The following is a 25,180-nucleotide window of genomic DNA, read 5'->3' on the forward strand; positions in this document are numbered from 1 at the left end:
GCTACTTAAAAGGTTTTGGCAAGATAATATCATAGGGGAATCTTTGTTTCTTCGTACATTTGATTGCCCATAAATGATATTAGCGATACTAACGTCTATCACATTGGGCCCATTTAGAGAGGAAAATCCTGAAGTTATGGAGGTTAGCTGCATACCTAAAGTCATACAGTTAATAAGACACTGAAGCAGAATTTAAGTGTTACATATCCATGCAAGTCAGGGAGTGAGGGCTGATGGACCTCAAACCATCTAGGTGGACAAAGTAGAACTAAATAATGAAGCATGCAAGTAAAACCACAGGCACAAACATGGAAAAAGAACTGCCCTCAATAATGGAAATGAGGCTGTGGGGTTGTGAGCAGTTCAACATTTGACCCAAGAAAACTTTGGTGGAAGACTTTTTAAAATCTTATATTACAGTCAATTAGGTGTCAGAACTAAAATAAACTTTTGTATTCTTTCTTACAGATTTGCACTACAATGGTTGAGGGGCTTGCGTAAGGCATCGTCCCATTACTCACCTGTCACATAATCAGCAGTTGCTAGCTATTTGTCAAATGAATGAAGCTATTTGTGTTAAGTATTGATACCATATTCTACTTCTATCCAGCGACCAATCAGTCCTATGGATCACTGATCCTAGTTCCTCAACACCTCTTGACTCTATCTTCTGAAGTTTCTCTCACTGCTTTAGACCAAGGCACCCTGTCCCTCCCAAAACGATACTGTGTTAGCATCCTCATCTGTCCACTTGGGCCCCTTTCCAATCCACTCTCCACACTGCTGCCAAATAATTTTTAACACAGCAAGTTGGATTTGAAATTAGGCCTACATCCTTCCAGTGGTTTCCAATCACGCTTAGGATAAAATGCAAGAGCTTTACCTTGTCTTATGAGGCTCTGCATAATCCCCCTTCCATCCACTTCTCCAGGCTTATCTTTCCCTTTATATATTTTTGTTGTTTTGCTCCAAATCCTATGGTTTTCTCTGATTACTTGAATATGTTCCTGTTTTTCCTGCTTCTTAGGCTTTTTACATGCTGTTCCCTTTCCTGGTATCCTGGCATCTTTCCTGGTATGCTCATGCTCTGCTTTGTAACACAGATATCCATACTATTTCACCTCCAATAACAGTTGCTTTTTTGTTTTTTTTTTTTGTTTGTTTTTTGAGACAGTCTTACACTGTTGCTCAGTTGTAGTGCAGTGGTGTGATCTCAGCTCACTGTAACCTCTGCCTCCCAGGTTCAAGTGATTCTCCTGCCTCAGCCTCTGGAGTAGCTGAGATTACAGGCACATGCTACCATGCCCAGATAATCGTTTGAATCTGTCATAGAGATGGGTTTCACCATGTTGCCAGCCTGGTCTTGAACTCCTGACCTTGTGATCTGCCTGCCTCAGCCTCCTAAAGTGCTGGAATTATAGCAGTATTTTAAGGGTACTTTCCCTGACTCTAAGAATGGGTTAGAGCTCCCTAGTAAAGACCCTTGTTCAATGTCTTGCTTTTACTTTGTAGGTCTAATCAAGTTTGTGAGTAAAAATAATTGCTTGTATATATGTATGTCTCTCTAACCAAACTATAAGGATCTACCTAGGTCATACTCATGTCTGCAATCCCAGCACTTTTTATAGGCCTAGAACAAAGTATATGCTTAGCAAAAATTTATTAAAAGTATAAGTGAATGAATGAGTAAATTTCTCACTTCATGTATCTAATTAATACATCATTTCTAAGACTGGTTAGTATTTGTGAACCTCGGTTTTCCATACACTTTCAGCCTTCAAGGCTTCTTTTGTCAGCCAGGTGTGTTCAATATCAGGGTGTTGGATGCCCTCAGATGGGTTCCAAACATTGGTATGGGGCAGATTATGTCTTCATTCATGTCAGTTGCATTTGGTAAGTGCAAGTATAAAAGCCAGGGTAGCTCAAAAGTTGTAGCTCTCCAGATTGAGGTGGTGGAGCTGAGGAAGAAAGGATGTCAGAGAGGACTCCCTAAATGAGAGGATTCCTGACATGAGTTGTAGAGTTGTTCATGAGTTGGCCATGGAAATAAAGATATGTATGATGCACATTCAAACCAGATGGAAAAGCATGTACAAAGGCATGGGAGGAAGACAGAATACGGCACTTTCAGGGCACTGTAAGGAGTTTGGTGTGGCCAAAGAACTAGCAATGAAACCAGAAGCTAGAGGACTAAATGAAGTCTGGGTCACAGAGCATCTTCTAGCCATGCGAAGTTGCTTACACTTCATGTGAAGGAATGGGAAACCAAGGAATGGGGAACAGCAAAGAATAATATGACCAGATACAATTTTTTAAGCAATTGCACTAACAATCGTTCAGATAAACAGAAAGACACACACTCCAAATTCAATTTGGTAAGTATACTGAATTTGATTTAATACTTGACTTTGTCAGGGCGTGTTTTTATGCTTCTTTATCCACTTGCCAAATCAAACATGCCCACAGCACTGTGTGAAAGTAGCATAATCTGCTTTTTAACCCTTTTCTCCTCTAGTGCAGGGAGGTTCGAGTTAATACACTGCCTGATTACTTACACATGGTGAAGGGTCCTTCTCAAGCTGCCCCAGATAGTTGAGTTCTGCTGCTGGTTTTATAGGCTTTATTTATTTAGCCAGAGCTGGAAACATGGAAAACAACAGTCTCTGAGCACGTGGATGGGTTTCCCTGCAGGAGTCTGAGCTGGCAGTTATTTTAATTAGCAACACATTTTATAAGGGCAGAATCAGAAATGGAAACATGTCAAGGCCTCTTTAGTTACTGAGTTTGGCAGGTTCCTGTGACTGTGCCTGGGCATGGTAATCAGCTCTCAGTTACTCTTCATCTCTCCCAAGGAAACCACATGCACAGAAGAGTTCTCTCTGCATAAAGCCCCCTTGGGAATTTGAGGACTTATCAATATGACACACAAAGAGTGGAGGATTCAGGAGTCCTTCTGGCACCACCTCTGGGAAATACAGTCTTCTCAAGGTAGACCTAAAGTCATTCTTCTTTGATCTAGCCCCAGACCAGTTTCTCAGTTCTCATAACCTTTCTAGAACCAGTCCTTCTAGATATGCAACCCAGTTTACTAAATTTATCTATCACATCCACTATGCAGCAAAAAATTGATTCCCCTTTTTTATTGCCATGATGGTTTCGAGCATCCTAAATGTGTATGTGTATGTGTATAATATAAACACACACACGTATATAATTATTGACTTCAGATATATCTAAAATAAACCATAGTAGTCTCCTCTCATCTGTGGCTTTGCTTTGGTTTCAGTTACCCACAGTCCACCAAAAATAGGTGAGTACAGTACATTAAGACATTTTGAGAGACAGAGAAACCATATTTAGATAACTTCTATTACATCATTATTTTCTTATTAATCTCTTACTTTGCCTAATTTATAAGTTACATGTTATCATAGGTATGTAGTTATAGAAAGAACAATACAGTATAAGGTTCGGTACTATCCACAGGCTCAGGCATTCACTGAGGCTCTTGGAACATATCCCATAAATAGAGAGGGGACTACTGTATACTTGTACATCTCAAAATGAGTGGAGACTACATACTGTTCTAACAAGAAGGTCTCCTAAATGAACAGCTTAAGCTGATAGGCGACTATCTTCTATCAACTTATCCATTCGTGTAATCATTGTGCCAGATATCAGCTAAGTGCAGGAGATATGAAAGAAAACAGGTCTCTGATTATGAGAAACTCAATTTAAAGGGGGAAGTGACCCATGGACTAAAATACAAGTTTAGAACAAAGTAGCCAGAGTGGTGATAGACAGGCCCACAAGGTTCTCTGATTTCCAGGTGGCAGAAACCAACTTTCATGCAACTTAACAGAGGGGGAGAATTTGCTGGATAGATAAATATATTGCATTAAGTTCAAAGTCTTATTTTGGAAGCAACCAGGCCCCTAGACCATAGACACTTTCTCAGGATGGGGAAGGGGGGAGAGAAAAAGAAATTCTTACATCCTAAAAAATAAAATGACCTGCAATTTCAAATACATATTTGGTGAAACACTACTTTTACAGCACCTTCAGTTTTTAGACCAAGGATGTCAGGATTATGACCCAGCGGGTGAGGATGCCTGAGCAACAAGTGACAGAAGCCCATAAAAAGAATTCTAATTTCTAGTATCAAACAAGGCCTTCCTCTGCCCCACAAATTCCTCCTAAAATCTATAAGCTAAAGAGCTTTTCAGGAGCACTCCTTTGTAAGACCATCAACCTGAATACCTAAATTATTATTATTAAAAAGAAAAAAAACCTCTTCCATCCTGGTTCAGCAACACATAAATAATGACTGCACAATGCCTCAGAACCAAAACCAAAGGATTACAAGCTCTTGTTAATCCATGTTGGAGCATATTTGGGTCAAAACAGAAGAGCAACAGCCTTGATTTGGGGGTACCTGGCCGCCAGTTTAATATCTGTTTTCTTGATATTAAAAAACACATTTTAAAATATGAGACTACTTTCACTTTGAGAAGTTAGTATTCACAGCCAGATCTGTTAGCAGAAAATCCAAGTCTTCCCAGGAAGTGACTGCAATAAAAAGTAGAGATGACATTGGTTGCAAAGTTAACAGTCATGTTAGGTGGAGCCCACCTTCATTCATTTTCAAGCATGCATTCAACCAACATATGGCTCCTATTGAGTACCTCCTCCCTGTGAGGATCTGTGGAGAAGCCAAGGATGGCTAAGTACAGTCACTAAACACACATTACTTTCAGTCCAAAAGGAGGGACAGACAAGAAACCAGATAGCAGAAGAGCACACAGAGTACACTAAACAGGTACCAAATGCTGAAGCAGCAATATACAGATGAGCTCAACCTGGAGCCAAAACTAGCTTCATGGGCATGCAGTCCATGCTCAGAAGGGCCCCATCTTGAACTACTTAATAATTTTATCTTTGAATTTGAGTTTCACAAGTGAAGTTTGATAGGACAATAGAGCATGTTCCTGGTGCTGGAACCTCCAGCTCCTGTGCCTTCTCACTTCCCACAACATCTCCATCTGCCTTGAATGCATTCTTGGCCTCCTGCCCCCCTGACTCTGGCTCCCAGCTCCTCTCCATATCCCACAACTGCTGGGGCAGCAACTGGGTCTTGTTGCACAAAAAGGTCTGCCTTCTGCCCTTACCTTCCAGGCCAGCAATGGCCTGCAGGCGTGGAATGGGGAATGTACCTGGCACTTGCCCTACAGCTTCTCTGAATGGGTCAAGACAACGACTGTCCTTGCCATGAACTAGTAGCATCACAACACCTCTGGCGGGTGACTTGGTGGAGAATTGCTACCCACTCCTATGGGGGTAGGGAGAATGTCACTGTACAGAGGTTGCTGGCCTTTAGAGGATACCCATTCACACTTGGGATGGCAATCCTGTGGGAAAGGGAGATTGACTTCCCCAGCTTGGGTCTTGCATTTTCACTTTCCATGGGCTCTGCAAATTATGTGACCATCCCTACTAGGACTCCAGATCAGAATGACCTTAAAGCCTCTGTTTCCGGCAATGTCCCACAAAGATTGGGACCATGCAGGGCAGGATATGAGTATGAGGTCAGAATGCTTTGGCCAGCCTCACACCAAATGTCTAGGCAGGAACCTGGCAGCTCAGATGCAGCAACGCTGGGCCCCCACACCAGCTGCCAGGGAGAACATCCACCACTCTTCCTGCCCCATGGCAGCTCCAATGGTGTCCATATTGTCTCCTTTCTTCTCTCTTCCCATCAAAGTCCACTCTGTTTTAGTGTGCAGAAGCAATTCTCTACATGCACTATGCTTTAGAGAAATCATGCCGGTGGTAACAGGTGGATGGGATTGAATGAGGACAGACAGGAGGGGTCTTGGAAAAGCTTGTGTGCACAATGGGAAAGAACTGAACAAAAAAGCCAAAAAAGAAAAGGAAATACTGAGGCAAAAAAGAAAAGGAAATAAAGGGAAAGGAGACCAACTGTCCTGGCTTGCATGGAACTTTGGGGTGTGAAACCCAGGATGTGAAACTTTTGGTGCTAAAATCAGGACAGTCTGAGGCGAACTCAGTTGGTTGATCACCCTAGAAGGTCAAGTCCTAGAAGTAAGCAGCAACTAATGGTGCCAGTGTTTTGTAACTCCAAAGGTCTTTCTCTTTCATTATCAGATCTCATCCTGGCAACAGTCACGGGAGACAGACTATTCCATTTAATTTATGAAGAAACCTGGGGCTCAAGAACACAAGTGACTTACCAGGAACCTAACAGCTAACAAGTACTGGGATAAGATCGCACATCCAGATCAGCTAACAAATAGAAATAATAGGGTCTGATAAGTGATTGAATGTGTTGAGGAAGAAAGAGAAGAAACAGGCTTTTTAGTTGACTGAGAGAACATTTCCACGAAAAGAAATAAGGAAATGAGGAGAAAAGAATCTTTGGGACAGAAAAGATGGGTTAGGTTTGAAGAGTATCATGCTCTGAATTCACTGAGCAACACAAAATTTCTCAGTGTGCTGATGTCTTAAAAGCAATCAGCCAAAATTATGTTTACTTAATAGATCAATGTGTCTTGGATACTGCGAACTCTGACACGCACCTTGGCAATGACTTTCTGCTTCTACTCAGAAAATATTCTGGGTCACCTTCCTGACAAGATAAGCAAAGAACTGGCAGTAAATTACTGTGATTGTACAGTGGGCAGGAATAAGCAAGATGTGGCTAATTATCTGTAAAGAACCTGAGTGTGGAAACCACAAAATAGCATAAACTGGGGGAGGAAAACAAGTTGGGGTGCCATCTTTAGAATTTTTTCATTCACCTTTAAATTTATTTACTTTTTATGTTTTTTTTTTTTTTTTTTTTTTTGAGACGGGTCTTGCTCTGTTGCCTAGGCTGGACTGCAGTGGCGTGATCTAGGCTCACTGCAGCCTTGACCTTCTGGGATCAAACAATCCTCCCACCTCAGCCTCTGAGTATCTGGGACTATAGACACATGCCACCATGCCTGGCTAGCTTTTGTATTTTTTGAAGACACAGGGTTTCGTCATGTTGCCCAGGCTGGTCTCGGACTCCTGGGCTCAAGCAATCCGCCCACTGCAGCCTCTGAAAGTGTAAATTTGTTCCTTTAGCAATCAATATCCAAAAACTATGCTACACTTGGGGAACGCAGAGTCACAGTGCTGCCTTTGAGAAGCTCATAACCCATCTCTGGGGTGCTTAAGCTGAGACTCAGGTTATAATAACAGATCTGTACAATGTTTTGAAGGAAATTGCCAACAGAAGTAAGGCAAGTGGGGGTTTGAAGAATGCACTAAAAAGTTTCCAGGTAGAAAGGTGTAAGAAAGCGCAGCCCATTCCTTTTTCATTTATTCAACAAATATTTATTTAGCCTCTTTAATGGGCCTGGTATCTTTTAGGTGGATTGAGCTCAAGAAACATGGCTCCAATTTCCACTATCCCATGACTCCTCCAAAGAAGACCATGACTTTCTGAAAAAGGGCAAGGACTGTAAGTGAAAAATAGGGGGTGGCTCCAAAGAGAAATTCCCCTCTATATTTTTCTGTGGCAAACTTACCTTAAGGGTTGGGTAGACACACAGGCCAAGAATTCATGGAATGCATACAACCTACATGGATGCTTACCATTTGGTAAGCATACACCATATTCTTGTCACATTTTAAACTCATTCTAACTTGCTTCTGATACCAAAACAGAAACTCAGAGAGGTTAAATATGCCCTCAAGGCCACACAGCCAATAAGAGAGAGTCTAGTGTGTTTCTGACTCATATCCTATGCCCCTACCACAGCACTGAACTTCCCCAGAGCCTGTAACTAGAGTGTAACTATTTAACCATGACATTTTTAATCCTTCAGATCTCACATTCCACCAGTTGTTTTACTTTTATCCTCATTCTTCATACCAGTAGACACATTCATAAGTAAGAAGCAGGACTTTTGTGGCAATCATATTTCACAATTGAATCACTCCTGGGTTCTTTTGGGCTCTTCCAAATAGGGAAGAGCTAGATGAAATTAATTATTAGATGAATTTTAAGATGTCTCCTTCACTTGAAATGCTGATTCCTTGAAAACTTCAGAATGAGGCTTCAAATCAATCTGTTGACTTTGACTGGTCACCAACATGTTAAAAATTTCCCCTCCCACTCTACCAGATTTGTTTGTTTGTTGTTTGCTTTTGTTTGTTTGAGTGATTGTTTTACTGTATATTTAATTCTCCCAAAATGCTAGTGGAGATTAGCAAAGTTATGCAAGACCTCACATTATCAATCTAGGCTATTCAAAGCATATGCTAGCACAGTTTCGTGGACATTGTTCCTCTTGGTTACACTTTATGACAACCAAATAGAGCTTCTGCTACACACAAAGCTGCAACTACAAAGTAAAGTTTTGAAAAAGAGTGTCTGGGCAAGGCACAAGGAAAGACTGTATCTCTGAAATTGACTCTTGGTTTTTAGAAACAGAAGTGGGGCAGGGGGAGAGGGGAGAAGAGAAGATTGTGCCTCCTGAAATTCAGAGAATCAATCCAGAGAGGCAGCCCAGGCTTATTTCTGGGGCTGAGAACTTTGACTCCAGCTTCCATCTGGTTTCCATAAGGCAAGGGAACTTGGCAAATGGCTGGCCACGTAACTTCAGCACGTGCACATCCTGACCACGAGCACCAGTAAAAAGAGCCAAAGGGAACAGACAAATTTCTCTTTGTTCCTCTGTACAGTCTAGGGAAGAAAAAGTTGCTTTCAAGAGAAACAGTGTGCTTACAACCCTATTGGGCAATGCCTTAGTCCATTTTCTGTTGCTATAACAGAAAACCACAGCCCGAATAATTTATAAAGAAAACAAGTTTATTTAGCTCACCGTTCTGGAATCTGGGAAGTCCAAGAGCATGGCTCTGGCATCTGATAAGTATCTTCTTGCTCCATCATTACATGGCAGAGGGTATCATATGGTAGGAGGGCAAGCAAGAGTGCACCTGCTCATCATCTCTCTTTTTTTTTTTTTAAAGCCACTAGTCCCATCATGGAAGCCCACAGTAATGCTTTTATATAATTCTAGTTACTTACCAAAGGCTCTACTTCCAAATACATCAACATATGAATTTGGGGATTGTTTTCAGCACATAAAATTTTGAGAGGTACATTCAAACCACAGTGGGCAGGTTCATAAAGAATTGCCCATTTAACTGCATCAAAAATGCCCAACTCCCACTGAGATGATGTTACTGATTATTCTAAAACTGCCTGGTAAATGTTCTAACTCCACTGCTGCATTTGATTCTATAAGGTGTGTGCACAGGCAGCAAGATCCAAGTGAAAGAGCCTGAACTTAGATCTAGATGGATATGGTATAAGTCAACAATTCTGTTACTCATAACTGAAGCCTTGAACAAGTTACTTAAGTTTGAATAACATACAGAGTATTCTGTAATGTATGAGATTTTTGTGAGATAATATATAGACATATATATAAAACATCGTGTACACAGCAGGTGCTTAGTAAATAGTATTTATCATTAAGTTTGAGGGGATGCTTTCCTCCAAGATTTTAATTATTAAAACATGCTCACAGTGTGTCTGGCTCTAGAATACCGTACATACATCATCTCCATTAATGTTCTGAACATAACTTTGTTGTTTTTCCATTATGCCACTTATAATGCTTCAGTTCTGATAATTATGGAATGTCTATTTAAAGGGAGTCTTCAGCTCCACGGCCTTACAGACGAGAATGTTGAAGCAGGAAAAAAATACGCACAGCAAGTCAGTGGCCGATCCAGGGCTCTCCCAGTATCCTGAATCTCAGTTTTCTGTCTACTGTTACACCTGCCTCCATAAATGTTTCCGAAGCTAAAATAATTACAGTCATCTTCCAAAAACCTCATCATAAAATTGTAGAGCTGGGATAGACCTGAAAAGTTTCTTCCATTGCTGTCTGATGGGCTGAATTATGGCTCCCAAAGATGCCTGAGTCCCAGAACTGGTAAATGTTATTTTGTATGAGAAAGAGTTTTTGCACAATGATGAAGGATTTGGAGCACGAAAGATTATTCTGTATTATTTGAGTGGACATGATATAATCACAAGAGTCCTTATAAGGGGAAACAGAAGAAACCAGAGTCAGAGAGGGGCCATCTGAAAATGGAAATGGTAACTGGATGATGGGCTTTGAAGATGGAGGAAGGAGACAAAAGCCAAGGAATGCAAGTCACCTGTAGAAGCTGGAAAACACAAGGAAACAAATTCCTCTAAAGCCTCCAGAGGGAACCAGCCCATAGCCAGTGACACTGATTTTCCATTTCTGACTTCTGGAAATGTAAGAGAATAAATCTGCATTATTTTAAGCCACTGAGTTTGTGATAATTTGTTATAGCAGCAATACATAACCAATACAACAGTGTAGCATACTGTATCAAACACACTGAGTGACAGCCAAAATGCCCAGCCACTGGGAATTACAAGTTGTAAGAGAATATAAGGCAGCCTTTTAAAAAAGTGTTACTTTAAGTTAACTGAAGTGGAAGAATGTGTATGGTATATTTTTAAGTGAAAAGCATACATAAGACAGTATATAGAGTAGGACTCCATTTTGAGAGAGAGAAAAAAATAAGATTGAAAGTATATATTCATTATTTAGAGTAATTATCATCAGTGTTGGGATTTTCTACGTTCTATGTCCTTTTCTGTATTCTCCAGCCATGATGCACTAAATGTATTGATTCTATAATTAGAAAAAAGATATTCTTTAAACAAAAGCCTATTTTTCACCAATCCTTTCACTTTATAAAAACAGGAAATGTATTTGTAAAGCAGAAGAGTTGCTGGCTCAGGAAAGGGACCAAATTTCTCTTCAGTTCAGAATTTGGAAGCTTATTCTTAAATTATCAAAGGTATAAAAAGCCCAAGACTGAATCTCACCTATGAACGCTCACAGAAATGACATACACTTCCCTCTTCATTTTTAATTTATCTTCAATGGACTGTCCTTTCATATTAGGAGAGTTAGTACGTGCTTTCTTCCTTAGACAAATCAAGAAAAGCATTGGAGAGCATAAACGCGTGTGGCATTTTGGAGCTTCTCACAGAGTCTCTCAATGTGAATGCCATCCAGGCTGAGACAGCCATGAGACTTAAGTGCTTACCATCTTCTTACAACTCATTTCTCTTCTGCTCTTATGAATCTTTTGACTCCTTTTTCTCATCTGTGTCTCCTTATACCATGGAAAATCCCTTCATCAACCATCCTCTGATCTCTCTTACTGGAAATCCTTTTTCCTCCCTAATTCAGGAGTAGCAGGGACTATTTCTGAGCTACTACAATATTTCAAACACTGTACTGGGTTCTGGGGCTACAAAGATGACTAAAACAGAGTCCTTGTCTTCAATTAGCTTCCAATCTAGTGGTACCAATAAGCATAGTCAAAAGAAGTAGATCTTATATAGGAAAGACATTAGAAATTATCATAGATATTCAAACAGCATGAAAAAGCTACTGGGTCTGAGTATAATTCCAACAGAAAATGGGTGATTTCATGAAGGAGGTACATGCTAGTTATTTGCCTCTTTGCTTTATGATACATTCCTCATCCTTCTCCTGCTCTGACCTATATCATAGCAAGGTTGATTCCTGAAAAATGCATTTCCCAGGCTCCTTGACACCTGGCCTTAGGCTAGGTTTTGCCCATGGGAGACTCATGCAGGAGATTAGAGGTAAGCAGGAGGCTAACATATTTCTGTCTTTCTCTATGCTTCGGGCAGCTTCTCTGGCTATGGCTGAATCTCCATCATGCTGCCATGCCCACTGGAGAGCCCCACCTCCGCCAGTAACATCCCCTCCATTTGTTATGAATCTCCCTGCTAAGGCCACATGTATTTAACAGTGCCAGACCCAGGGAGTCCCTGAGCACTTTCCTTTTGTTGTCCCTCCAGCCCCAGCAATGGTGGCAGCTTCCTGTTGATGCTAAACCCTCACTTGCCTGACATCTCCTGTTGAACTTTTCATCTTGTCCAACAGTCTTTTGAATAGTTCCCTAGAGTAAATACCCTGGATTTAACTACCAGACACAGGCTCTGTCTTGCAGACTCAACCCTCAGAAGGAGTTTGTAGAACCAGAAGATTCTCCATTGGCAATGCAAGGAAGAACATTCTAGGCAGAAAGCATAACCACAATCCAGAATGGAGAAAAGCGACTAGTGTAGGGCAGCTATGTCTTGAGCATCCCCAGGAAATATACTGGAGGATCTGACTGGCAGTCTAGGAAGAATGAGACCACAGAGGCTCTTGAGTTATCAGATGGAGTAATATAGGTTTTATTCCACATGCCTGGAGAGTTATTGAAGGTTTTGAGCACAGTGAGATGACCAGATTTGTTCTTTTGGAAATTCAATCTGGATGTGGCAGATTAAACTGCATAATGTTAAGAGCCTAACACAAAGAAACAGTCATGTAAATAGCAAGGAAGGGTAAATTTAAGCAGAGTTACTGTGACTTGGCAAGAGAGAAGGGAGGTGTTACAAGTGCATGGCAGGTTATGAGTTGGAGTGGCTATCCCAGTGGCCAAGAGGAAATCGTGAGGTGACTTTGGTCTGGGCTGAGATGGAAGGAAAAGTACCCATTTGAAAATGTGGGTTTGCCCCAACCTAGCAAGGCAGGCCAATATTCAAGTCCAGGAAATACAGAGAACACCACAAAGATATTTTGCAAGAAGAGCAACCCCAAGGCACATAATCATCAGATTCATCAGGGTTGAAATGAAGGAGAAAATGCTAAGGGCAGCCAGAGAGAAAGGTTGGGTCACCCACAAAGGGAAGCCCATCATACTCACAGCAGATCTCTCGGCAGAAACCCTACAAGCCAGAAGAGAGTGGGGGCCAATATTCAACATCCTTAAAGAAAAGAACTTTCAACCCAGAATTTCATATCCAGCCAAACTGAGCTTCATAAGTGAAGGAAAAATAAAATCCTTTGCAAACAAGCAAGTACTCAGAGATTTTGTCACCACCAGGCCTGCTTTACAAGAGCTCCTGAAAGAGGCACTACACATAGAAAGGAACAACCAGTACCAGCCATTCCAAAATCACACTAAATGCTAAAGAGCATCATCATAATGAAGAATCTACAACAACTAACGGGCAAAACAGCCAGCTAGCATCAAAATGGCAGTATCAAATTCACACATAACAATATTAACCCTAAATGTAAATGGGCTAAATGCACCAATCAAAAGACACAGATTGGCAAATTGAATAAAAAGCCAAAACCCATCGGTGTGCTGTATCCAGGAAACCCATGTCACATGCAAAGATACACAAAGGCTCAAAATAAAGGGATGGAGGAAGATTTACCGAGCAAATGGAGAGCAAAAAAAAGCAGGAGTTGCAATTCTCATCTCTGATAAAATAGACTTTAAAGCAACAAAGATCAAAAGAGACAAAGAAGGACATTACATAATGGTCAAAGGATCGATACAACAAAAAGAGCTAACTATTCTAAATATATATGCACCCAATACAGGAGCACCCAGATACATAAGGCAAGTTCTTAAAGACTTACAAAGAGACTTAGACTCTCACACAATTATAGTGGGAGACTTTAACACTCCACTGTCAATATTAGACAGATCAACCAGACAGAAAATCAACAAGGATATCCAGGGCTTGAACTCAGACCTGGAACAAGCAAACCTGATAGACATTTACAGAACTCTCCACCACAAATCCACAGAATATACATTCTTCTCAGCACCACATCACACCTACTCTAAAATTAACCACATAATTGGAAGTAAATCACTCCACAGCAAATGCAAAACAACGGAAATCAGAACAAACAGTCTCTCAGACCATAGTGCAATCAAGTTAGAACTCAGAATTCAGAAACTAACTCAGAACCATACAGCTTCATGGAAACTGAACAACTTGCTCTTGAATGTTGACTGGATAAACAATGAAATGAAGGCAGAAATAAAGAAGTTCTTCAAAACCAACGAGAACAAAGACACAACATACAAGAATCTCTGGGACACATTTAAAGCAGTCTCTAGAGAAAAATATATAGCAATAAGTGCCCACATGAGAAGAGTGAAGAGATCCAAAATTGACACCCTATCATAGAAGTTGAAAGAGCTAGAGGAACAAGATCAAAAAATCTCAAAACCTAGCAGAAGACAAGAAATAACTAAGATCAGAGCAGAACTGAAGGAGATAGAGACACGAAAAACCCTTCAAAAAATCAATAAATCCAAGAGCTGGTTTTTTGAAAAGATCAACAAAATAGACAGACCACTAGCCAGATTGATTAAAAAGAAAAGAGAGAATAACCAAATAGATGCAATAAAAAACGATAAAGGGGATATCACCACAGATTCCACAGAAATTCAAACCATCATCAGAAAATATTACAAACAACTCTATGCACATAAACTAGTAAACCTGGAAAAAATGGATAAATTCCTGGAGACTTGTGTCCTCCCAAGCCTAAACCAGGAGGAAGCCAAAACTATGAATAGACCAATAACAAGGTCTGAAGTTGAGGCAGCAATTAAGAGCCTACCACACAAAAAAAGCCCAGGTCCAGATGAGTTCACAGATGAATTCTACCAGACACACAAAGAGAAACTGTTACCATTCCTTCTGAAACTATTCCAAATAATTCAAAAAGAGGGAATCCTTCCCAAATCATTTTATGAGACCAACATCATCCTGATACCAAAACATGGCAGAGACTCAACAAGAAAAGGAAACTTCAGGCCAATATCCATGATGAACATAGACACAAAAATCTTCAATAAAATACTGGCAAGCCGATTGCAATAGCACATCAAAAAGCTTATCCACCATGATCAAGTAGGATTCATCCTGGGGATGCAAGGCTGGTTCCACATACGCAAGTCTATAAACGTAATTCACCACATAAACAGAACCAAAAACAAAAACCACCTGATTATCTCAATTGACGCAGAGAAGGCCTTTAACAACAGCCCTTTATGCTAAAAACCCTCAATAAACTTGGTATTGATGGAACATATCTCAAAATAATAAAAGCTATTTATGACAAACCAACAGCCAATATCATACTGAATGGGCAAAACCTGGAAGCATTCCCTTTGAAATCTTTGAGAGAGACAAGGATGCCCTCTCTCACCACTCCTGTTCAATATAGTACTGGAAGTCCTACCCAGAGCAATCAGGCAAGAAAAAGAAATAAAGGGTATTCAAATAGGAAAGGAGGAAGTAAAATTGTCTCTATTTGCAGACGACATGATTGTATATCTAGAAGACCCCATCGTCTCAGCCCAAAAACTCCCGAAACTGATAAGCAACTTCAGCAAAGCCTCAGGATACAAAATCAATGTGCAAAAATCACAAGCATTCCTATACACCAATAACAGACTTAAAGAGAGCCGAATCAAGAACCAACTGCCATTCACAATTGCTACAAAGAGAATAAAATACCTAGGAATACAACTAACAAGGAATGTAAAGGACTTCTTCAAGGAGAACTACAAACCACTGCTCAACGAAATAAGAGAGGACACAAACAGATGGAGAAACATTCCATGTTCATGGTTAGGAAGAATCAATATCGTGAAAATGGCCATACTGCCCAAAGTTATTTACAGACTCAACGCTATCCCCATCAAGCTACCAATGACCTTCTTCACAGAACTGGAAAAAACCACCTTAAACTTCATATGGAACCAAAAGAGAGCCCGCATAGCCAAGTCAATTCTAAGCAAAAAGAACACAGCAGGAGGCATCACACTACTGGACTTCAAACTATACTACAAGGCTACAGTAATCAAAACAGCATGGTACTGGTACCAAAGCAGAGATATAGACCAATGGAACAGAACAGAGGCATCAGAGGCAACACAACATACCTACTACCATACAATCTTTGATAAACCTTACAAAAACAAGCAATGGGGAAAGGATTCCCTGTTTTATAAATGGTGTTGGGAAAACTGGTTAGCCATGTGCAGAAAGCAGAAACTGGACCCCTTCCTGATACCTTACACTAATATTAACTCCAGGTAAATTAAAGACTTAAACATCAGACCTGGCACCATAAAAACCCTAGAAGAAAATCTAGGCAAAACCATTCAGGACATAGGAGTAGGCAAGGACTTCATGACCAAAACACCAAAAGCATTGGCAACAAAAGCCAAAATAGACAAATGGGACCTAATCAAACTCCACAGCTTCTGCACAGAAAAAGAAACAGTCATTAGAGTGTATTGGCAACCAACAGAATGGGAAAAAATTTTAGCAGTTTACCCATCTGACAAAGGGCTGATATCCAGAATTTACAAAGAACTCAAACAGAGTTACAAGAAAAAAACAAACAAGCCCATTCAAAAATGGGCAAAGGATATAAACAGACACTTTACAAAAGAAGACATACATGAGGCCAACAAACATATGAAAAAATGCTCATCATCACTGGTCATTAGAGAAATGCAAATCAAAACTACATTGAGATACCATCTCACACCAGTTAGAATAGCAATCATTAAAAAGCTGGAGACAACAGATGCTGGAGAGAATGTGGAGATATAGGAACACTTTTACACTGCTGGTGGGAGTGTAAATTAGTTCAACCATTGTGGAAGACAGTGTGGCGATTCCTCAAGGACCTAGAAATAGAAATCCCAATTGACCCAGCAATCCCATTACTGGGCATATATCCAAAGGACTATAAATCGTTCTACTGTAAGGACACATGCACACGAATGTTCATTGCAGCAGTATTTACAATAGCAAAGACCTGGAACCAACCCAAATGTCCATCGATGATAGACTGGATTGGGAAAATGTGGCACAAATACACCATGGAATATTATGCAGCAATCAAAAATGATGAGTTCGTGTCCTTTGTAGGGACATGGATGAATCTGGAGAACATCATTCTCAGCAAACTGACACAAGAACAGAAAATGAAATACCGTATGTTCTCACTCATAGGTGGGTGATGAACAGTGAGAACACATGGACACAGGGAGAGGAGCACAACACACTGGGGTCTATTGGGGGGAATAGGGGTGGGACAGCAGGGGGGAGCTGGGGAGGGATATCAAGGGGAGAAATGCCAGATGTGGGTGAAGGGGAGGAAGACAGCAAATCACACTACCATGTTTGTACCTATGCAACTATCTTGCATGTCCTGCACATGTACCCCAGAACTTAAAATGCAATAAAAATGAAAAAAAAAAAAGAAAAAGTAATAATAAAAAAAAAGAAAATGTGGGTTTGAAACTTATAGTAGGAATAATCCCGAGGGAGGTTATTTTAAAAGACATTCTCACCCCAATGACAAATCAGTTTGCTTGATTGAAGGCAAAATTTAGACCCTCGATGGCATGAAGCAATCACCTCAATTAAATTAATACATTGTAATTATTAATATTGTTCTTTTATTTGTGACAAAGTTATAAGATGACAGCATTTTCATGACATAATTGCATTAACTTGTTTTTATGAGTCTTCCAGGTAGAATAAATAAATATTTTCATGACCTATATTTGAAATACTAGGATGAAATCATCAGCTCATCATGAGAATAAAAAGAAGGAAGGAAGCTTCGCTTCATCTAATTTCTAAGGTAAATCAGTTTTTGTCCTTATTTTTGTATTTCAGACCAGCATTAAAGGTGTAGAAATAATTAATATCTGTGTACACATGCATATTATAGTCTTCTACCCTTTTAATCTGTCTTTCTAGAACCTCAAATATATCTACTATGTAAATAACTCACAAGTGTCATTATATGAGTAAGCACTCTAATTAGAAACTAAGTGCTATTAATTTGCACTATTAAAAAGTTAGCATTTTTTAAAGGAATGATTTATTTACCTGTAATGCCACTGGAGCATGATCTGAAAGACATAAAAGACTGAGGTCTAACTAATTAAACATTCACCATTTAACTGAACCATAAAAATACAGAAAGTGCAATTCTGAAGCTGTCCTTCCCTTTCCTATCCCTGAGGATCTGTAGTCTAAATCAGTGGTTCTCAAGTAATGGCAATTTTGCCTTCTACCCCAGGAGACCTTTGACAATGTCTAGAGACATTTTTACTTGTTACAATTGAGGGTTCTATTGGCATCCAGTGGATAGAGGTCAGAGATAGTGCTAATAATCATTCTACAGTACAGAGGAAAGTCCCTCACAACAAAGAATTATCTGGCCTCAAATGTCAGTATTGCCACTTTAAAGAAATCCTGGTTTAGATGAAATTCCATTATTTTCCATATAGTTGACACAATATCATAAAACCCATTTCAAACATCAATCCGAAAACGCATCAGAATCTAATTATTTACAGCCATTCATTCAAGAAAGATTTACTGAGTAATACTATGTGGTAGGCACTATGGAAATAAAAAGAAAGAATCATTCTTAAAAAAGTTGTTCAGGCTGGGTGCAGTGGCTTATGCCTGTAATCCCAGCAGGAGACCAAGGCAGGGGGATCACCTGAGGTCAAGAGTTCGAGACCAGCCTGGCCAACATGGTGAAATGCTGTCTCTGCTAAAAACACAAAAATTGGCTGGGCGTGGTGGTGGGCACCTGTAATCCCAGTTGCTTGGGAGGCTGAGGCAGGAGATTTGCTTGAACCCAGGAGACGGAGGTTGCGGTGAGTAGAGACCACGCCGTTGCACTCCAGCCTGGGCAACAAGAGCAAAACTCCATCTCAAAAAAAAAAACAAAACAAAACAAAAAAAAGTTGTTCAATGGGGAAGACCATTCAATAAACAACTCACAACACCCAGGCTCTTACCAGAAAATTCAATACTGTCTGTTATTTATTCCTATTAAGAGCCTAGTTGAGGCTGGGTGACACCTGAGGTCAGGAGTTACCAGCCTGGCCATTATGGTGAAAACCTGTCTCTACTAAAAACACAAAAATTAGCCAGGCATGGTGGTGCATGCCTGTAGTCCCAGCTTCTCGGGAGGCTGAGGCAAGAGGATGGCTTGAATCCAGAATGAGGAGGTTACAATGTGCTAAGATCACACCACTGCACTGCAGCCTGGGTGACACAGCAAGACTCCATCACAGAAAAAAAAAGTCTCATTGAGAGAAGTGATGGGTGAAAAATTACCTGAAGGATATGTGTTCATCTATGTATCTAGGTAATAGAAATGCTGGAATTAAGTTGGATGATGAAGGCTATATACTTGGATCATGTTATCTTAAGTCCTTGAAGAAATGCCTTCATTAAGCATTATGTTAAAAAAAAAAGACTGAGGTATAATTTTTCTTAAGAGATTATAAAAAATCACTGAACTTTATAAATACAAGCTCCTATCTAGTAATTTGAGATTGGTTATATGATTCTGGGTCCTGAATAATTCTTAGGTGAATCCATTTGTTCCAAAGTTTGCAGGTGCTTTATGATAATTACTGCTTAAACAGTGTGCATTTCAGAGCTAGAGAGTACCTTTGACATCTTTTCATCCATTTTACAGAGCTGTAAACTGAGACAGCAGGGGGCCAAGTGCATTTCCCAAAGAGGCACAGTGAGTTAGTTGCAGAATCCAGTGTGATTTGCTAACAGTATTATCATCATATGGCCTTTAGCCCTCTAGGATTGGGGCAGCCTTTGGCGCCACCCTGCATGAAGCCAGAGCTAATTATTAGAGCCAGGGCAGGGAGTTTCCCAGATCCATCAAATTTCTTGCCTCTGATGACAGGTAGACATCAGAGCAGAGCAACGTAACAAAAGCTTCAGCTTTGGGGAAGACAGACCTTATTAGCTTTGTCACACACTCACTCCTCTGGTTTGACAACTGCAGCTTTCTATATGTGGCCTGCCAGGCAGCAGTGGGTCTCTCAACTAATGCCATGTCTATCTAATAGTGGCAGACCTAGGACATCCCTGATCATTTCCCTGATGCATACATTAAGCACACACATGCCACAAAACAACACACTGTACCTTCTCTGGCTTGTGCCAAAGTGAGTCCCTTGCTCATAAATATAGCAGTATAGGTGTGAATTATTAAATACACCCTGCTATGGGCCTACGTGGCCTTCCTTAATAGAATTTCTTTCTTGCAGGTTGTGCATCCCCTAAATAGGTTCTAGATCAGTCACTGAACACAGGTGGTTTTCTTTTCTTTCCCAAAAGAGTCTTTCAGGAAGGTCTCTGTATGTTACCTCTGTGGCATGTTAGGGTCTAAAAAGAGAAGAGTGGCTCTTCCCTATGTTTCTTCCCACAGGAGACTTGAATCTTTCTTTGTGTCAAGGACCAGAGAGCTCTGGCTCTAACATAAATCACATGTAATCTGCTGGACACTTCCTTCTGCTAAAGGAGGCAGGAAGAGAATGGATGCATTATTGGACAGGCTCACATGCTCCAGTTGTCTTAGGGGTGTTACGGGTTTATTTAGTCCTCTCACCTCCCTGCCATCAAATTCATATGTTGAAGTCCTAACCCCCAGGATCTCAGAATGTGACTGCATTTTTAAATATATGGTATTTGCAAAGGTAGTTAAAATTAAGTGAGGTCATATGGATGGGTCCTTATCCAATATGTCTGGCCTCTTTGTAAGAAGAGGGAAAGAAACCAGGGATGTGCATGCACAGAGAGAAGGCCACATGTGGACAGAACAAGAAAATGGCCATCTCAAGCAAATGAGAGAGAGAGGACTCAGGAGACACCAAGCCTACTAAGCTAGGTATGGGCTTCTAGACTCTAGAACTGAAAACAAATGTTTGTTGTTTAAGCCACTGCATCTGTAATATTTTGTTATAGCAGCCCTGGGAAACTCACCCTGAAGGCAGTTCAAAGAGTACATGGAGCCAAACCTTGGTTCTAGAACCTAGAACCCAGCACCCAAAGGATGGGGATAAGCTTCATGCCTTTTGTTGCTTCCTATGACCACATCTGACCAGTTTCCCTATGAAAGAAGCACAAGGTAATCAATCTCTCAAGCAATGGAAGGGAAGGATGGTGGCCTCATAGCAACACAGATTTCTTTTTGGCAGCCATAGAGCAGGATCATATTTCAGGGAGCAACCCCTATCTAAAGCTTCTCTTACCCAAGAAAACGTCTGTTGTATCAAATCTCCTTAGTCTACATCTTACAGTCCTGGCATTACTACCTATGCCAGGACTGTAAGATTAATTCAAACCTCCTACATATTTGGAGTTTGTGATAGAAGTTGTAATAAAGTTTGTCTTTACACAGAGTGAATGAGGTTATAAAGAAAATCAATCAACTTCAAAGAAAATGGCATATTTACTTCGATCAGCTTCAAGTATGTTAGAAACACACACTTGAATGTGAATAATGGCTGCATCCCTTCAAAGCAATTACCTCTTTCCATAGAGCAGCTGCTTCTCTCCCTTTCTCACCCTAGAAGAGTGATTCTGAGACTATGCTCACCTTGAAAGTTGATTTAAAGAGATTAGAAGGATGAGTGACAATCCAACAGAGCCCATAGGAACAAGAAGACAGGACCAGTATGATTTATTCTGCTTAAACATCTCCCAATATACAACAAATATCTAACACATGATAGACACTCTATGAGTGTCAATTCCATTCTCCAATCTCAATTAATCTAAATAATCAGTTTTTACTATAGTATTGATTTAAGTCCTGAAGGGTAAAAAAAATATACGATGTTTTGAGTTGAAACAATTAAAGACCATCAACTCCAACTCTGTGTAGTCGAGCATGTAAAAACAGAGGTCAACAAAGGTTAAGAGACTTCTTCAAGTTCAGTCACTTATCCTAGTACCTTTTATGTGGCAAGCTCTGAGCTTTTTTGTTGACAAAGTCAGACCAGGACCCTGGGACCTCTGACCCAGAGTTCCCTCCAATCCTGTTCCAGTGCTGCCCTTGAGTTAGTTTTGTTTCAGAAATCACTGTGTGAGCACAGGTAAATCTTGCTATCTTTTTCTGCATGTATTGAAGGTTGATTCCCCTTCCTTGAGTGTAGTTAAAAAAAAAAAAAAGCTACAAATAAACCCTAAGTACCGACAGGCTTACATCTAGAGAGAAAAAAAGGAAAGAACAATCTACAAATGCTACTTAGGGCATTTGAGAATGCCTAAGGCGTTTTATTGAGCCCCTATTTTGAGCATAACTGGGACATAAGTAGTACTTGTTAAATTAAATCAGATGCTTCCTAATTAGGGAACATCAGGGATATGTGAGCCAAGTCACCTGGAGGGGTGTTGTACAGCTGAAGGTGGGGAGGTTGGGAACAGATCAAACTCATTTTGAAAAATGACTAAAAGTTTAGAGAAAGAGGGAAGGGTTGTTCCAGGCAAAGCAAGCAGAATAAACATATATACACAAGTACATATGTCCAATGTGGAATCTGAAAATGCTTTAAAAAGCAGAAGGTAGGCTGGGTGCGGTGGCTCATGCCTGTAATTCCAGCACTTTGGGAGGCTGAGGCAGGTAGATCACCTGAGGTCAGGAGTTCAAGACCAGCTTGGGCAACACAGTGAAACCCCATCTCTACTAAGAATGCAAAAATTAGCCGGGTGCAGTGCCGCGTGCCTGTAATCCCAGCTACTCGGAAGGCTAAAGCAAGAAAATTGCTTGAGCCCAGGAGGCAGAGGTTGCAGTAAGACATTGCACCATTGCACTCTAGCCTGGGTGACAGAGTAAGACAATGTCTCCGAAAAAAAAAGAAAAGGAAAAAAAGCAGAAAGTAGAATACAAAAATATGTCCTTAAAACTTTGTAACTCTACTGTCTGAGAATTTACATAATTATTTTTAGTCTGAGTTTAGTATGTTTCATTTCACTTACAAAATGTCTTTTTCCGGTTTCCAAGAGTCCCTCCAATGCAAATACAACAACTTTGTGGAAGAAATCAATATCTGCCCTTCTATGTGCTTTCTAATTTAAGCTTAGTAATTCAGCTAATATTTCAGCAGTGTCTCTAAAATGGTCCTAAGGAAGGCTGAGATGCTTTCACGCTTGTGAATGAACCAAACGTAGAGCACATTATACCTGCTATGCCCACAGATTGGTCTTATTTTACTGGTGCCAAAAAGAAAAAAATCTGTAGCGGGGGGGCAGGTAGAAAGTTGGCAGTGATAAATTTCTTCAGAAGAGAACTTATGAGATCCAAGCAGCAACCACGAACACACACACACACACACACACACACACACACACACGCAACCTGCTCATCTGCTTAATGCTTTAGAATGCAACAGAGACCAAAAATGCTTCATAGTGAGTCCTGGAAACATTTTTAAAAGAAGAAAAATATCAATTCAGGAGGAAATGCTTCAATTTTTCCATAGTTATTGCTAAAAAAAAAAATCTTGCATCTGGCTATTATAAAATATCTGGTACCAGACAAGCTCTCCTATCATAATCCTTAAAAGTAACAACGAACAATTAGGAAATTAAATTTAAAGTACTATTTGCAATAGCATCAAAATATAGTATGATTAGAAATAAATTAATGGAAGATATATAAACATTCTACATTAAAAACTATAAAATTTTCTGAGAAAAAGTTCTTTAATTTTTATTTATTTATTTTTTAAGAGTCAGAGGGATGGCACCATCATAGCTCACTGCAGCCTCAAACTCCTTGGCTCAGATGATTCTCTTGCTTGACCTTCCTGAGTAGCTAGGGCTACAGGTATGCCACAATGCCCAGCTATTTTAAAAAAAGAAATTGTAGAGACAATTTCTGTAGAGAAATTGTGGAGACAATTCAGGAGGATCTTGCTATGTTGCCTAGGCTGGTCTCAAACTTCTTGACTCAAGTTATCCTTCTATCTTGACCTCAAAAAGCATTTGGATTATAGGCACAAGCCACACACCCAGCCAGAAAAAATTTTAAACATCTAAATAAATGTATAAAAATATTATGTTTACACATCAGAAAGTTCAATGTTATAAAACTCCACATTGTCAATATTTAAAAGTCTAAATAAATGTTAAGGGATACTATGTTCATGAATTAGGAAATTTAATTGATTTACAAATTGATCCATTGCTATAATGCAACCAAATTTCTAGCAGGTAAGATGATTAAAAAATAATGCAAAAAAACAAGAATAGCAAAAGCAGTACAGAAAAAGAACAAATATTGGGTGACTTACCCTACCTAATATAAAGATTTACCAGAAACTTCTAGAGTCAATACATAATTCTATTGGCCAAAGATATAGACATAGTTTAAAGAGTCCAGATATAAACCCACACATATATGGCTAATTGATTTTTGACAAATGCATCAGAATAATTCAGTAAGAGTCTTTTCCCTGTAGGGTTCTAAAACAGCTGAATATCCATGTGCAAAAACAGAAAGAAAGAAAGAATCTTAGCTCCTATCTGTTGTCATATGCAAAATTTAGTTCAAAATAAACCATAGACCAACATAAAAAAGATAAAACAACACAAGTTCTAGAAGAAAACATAGGAGAAAATATTCATAAACCTTGGATAGGCAAAGATTTCTTAAACAAAACACAATAAGCATGGATCATGAAGACAAACAATAATACATTTCTTCATAAAACTTAAATCTTTCTGCTCTTAAAAAATATTATTAAGAAAATGAAAAGGTCAGCCACAGACAGGGAAAAGATATTCACAATAGAGATATGTGACAAAGGACAAGAACCTAGATTATAAAAAGAAGTCTTCCAACTCAATAATAAGATACAATTTTAAATAAATATGAATAAATGGACCAAAGATTTAAATAGGCATTTGATAAAAGAAGCTATATTAATGGCCATAGAGCATAAAAAGAGAGCAAACATCTGTATTCATTAGGAAAATACAAACTAAAACCACAAATGAGTCCCATTACATACTACTTAAATGACTAAAATTTAAAAGGGTGATAATAACAAGTGTGGAGAAAGACATGGAGCAACTCATACATTGATGCTTGGATTGCAAAATGGTACAACCACTTTAGAAAAAAGACTAGTAGTTTCTTTTAAGGTTAACCACACACTTAATACATAATTCAACAGTTTCAATCGTATTGAAAATAAATAAAAACATATTCATTTACATGAGAAAAATATTCATTTACATGAACATTTAAAGCAACCTTATTCCCAACCACCCCATACTGGAAATAACCCAAATGTTCACCAACTTGTGAGTAGATAACCGAACAATGGTAAATTCATACAATGGAATACAACTTGGTAATAAAAATGA

The 25,180-nt window shown here is 39.6% G+C and overlaps 1 long non-coding RNA gene across 2 annotated transcripts in view; it reads left to right on the plus strand.

Annotated features, from left to right (window-relative positions):
* The window catches only part of LOC118143707 (uncharacterized), a 46,830-nt gene that overhangs the window by 16,010 nt on the left and 5,640 nt on the right, over positions 1-25,180 (plus strand). For both annotated transcript variants that reach the window (XR_004728071.3, XR_004728070.3), the window contains 4 exons: positions 2,853-2,988; positions 6,166-6,272; positions 7,417-7,507; positions 17,548-17,615. This is a non-coding gene — a long non-coding RNA (uncharacterized LOC118143707). The remainder of the gene's footprint in view (positions 1-2,852; positions 2,989-6,165; positions 6,273-7,416; positions 7,508-17,547; positions 17,616-25,180) is intronic.

Source organism: Callithrix jacchus, chromosome 1 (genome assembly GCF_049354715.1).
Source record: "Callithrix jacchus isolate 240 chromosome 1, calJac240_pri, whole genome shotgun sequence".
Lineage (NCBI taxonomy): Eukaryota > Metazoa > Chordata > Mammalia > Primates > Cebidae > Callithrix > Callithrix jacchus.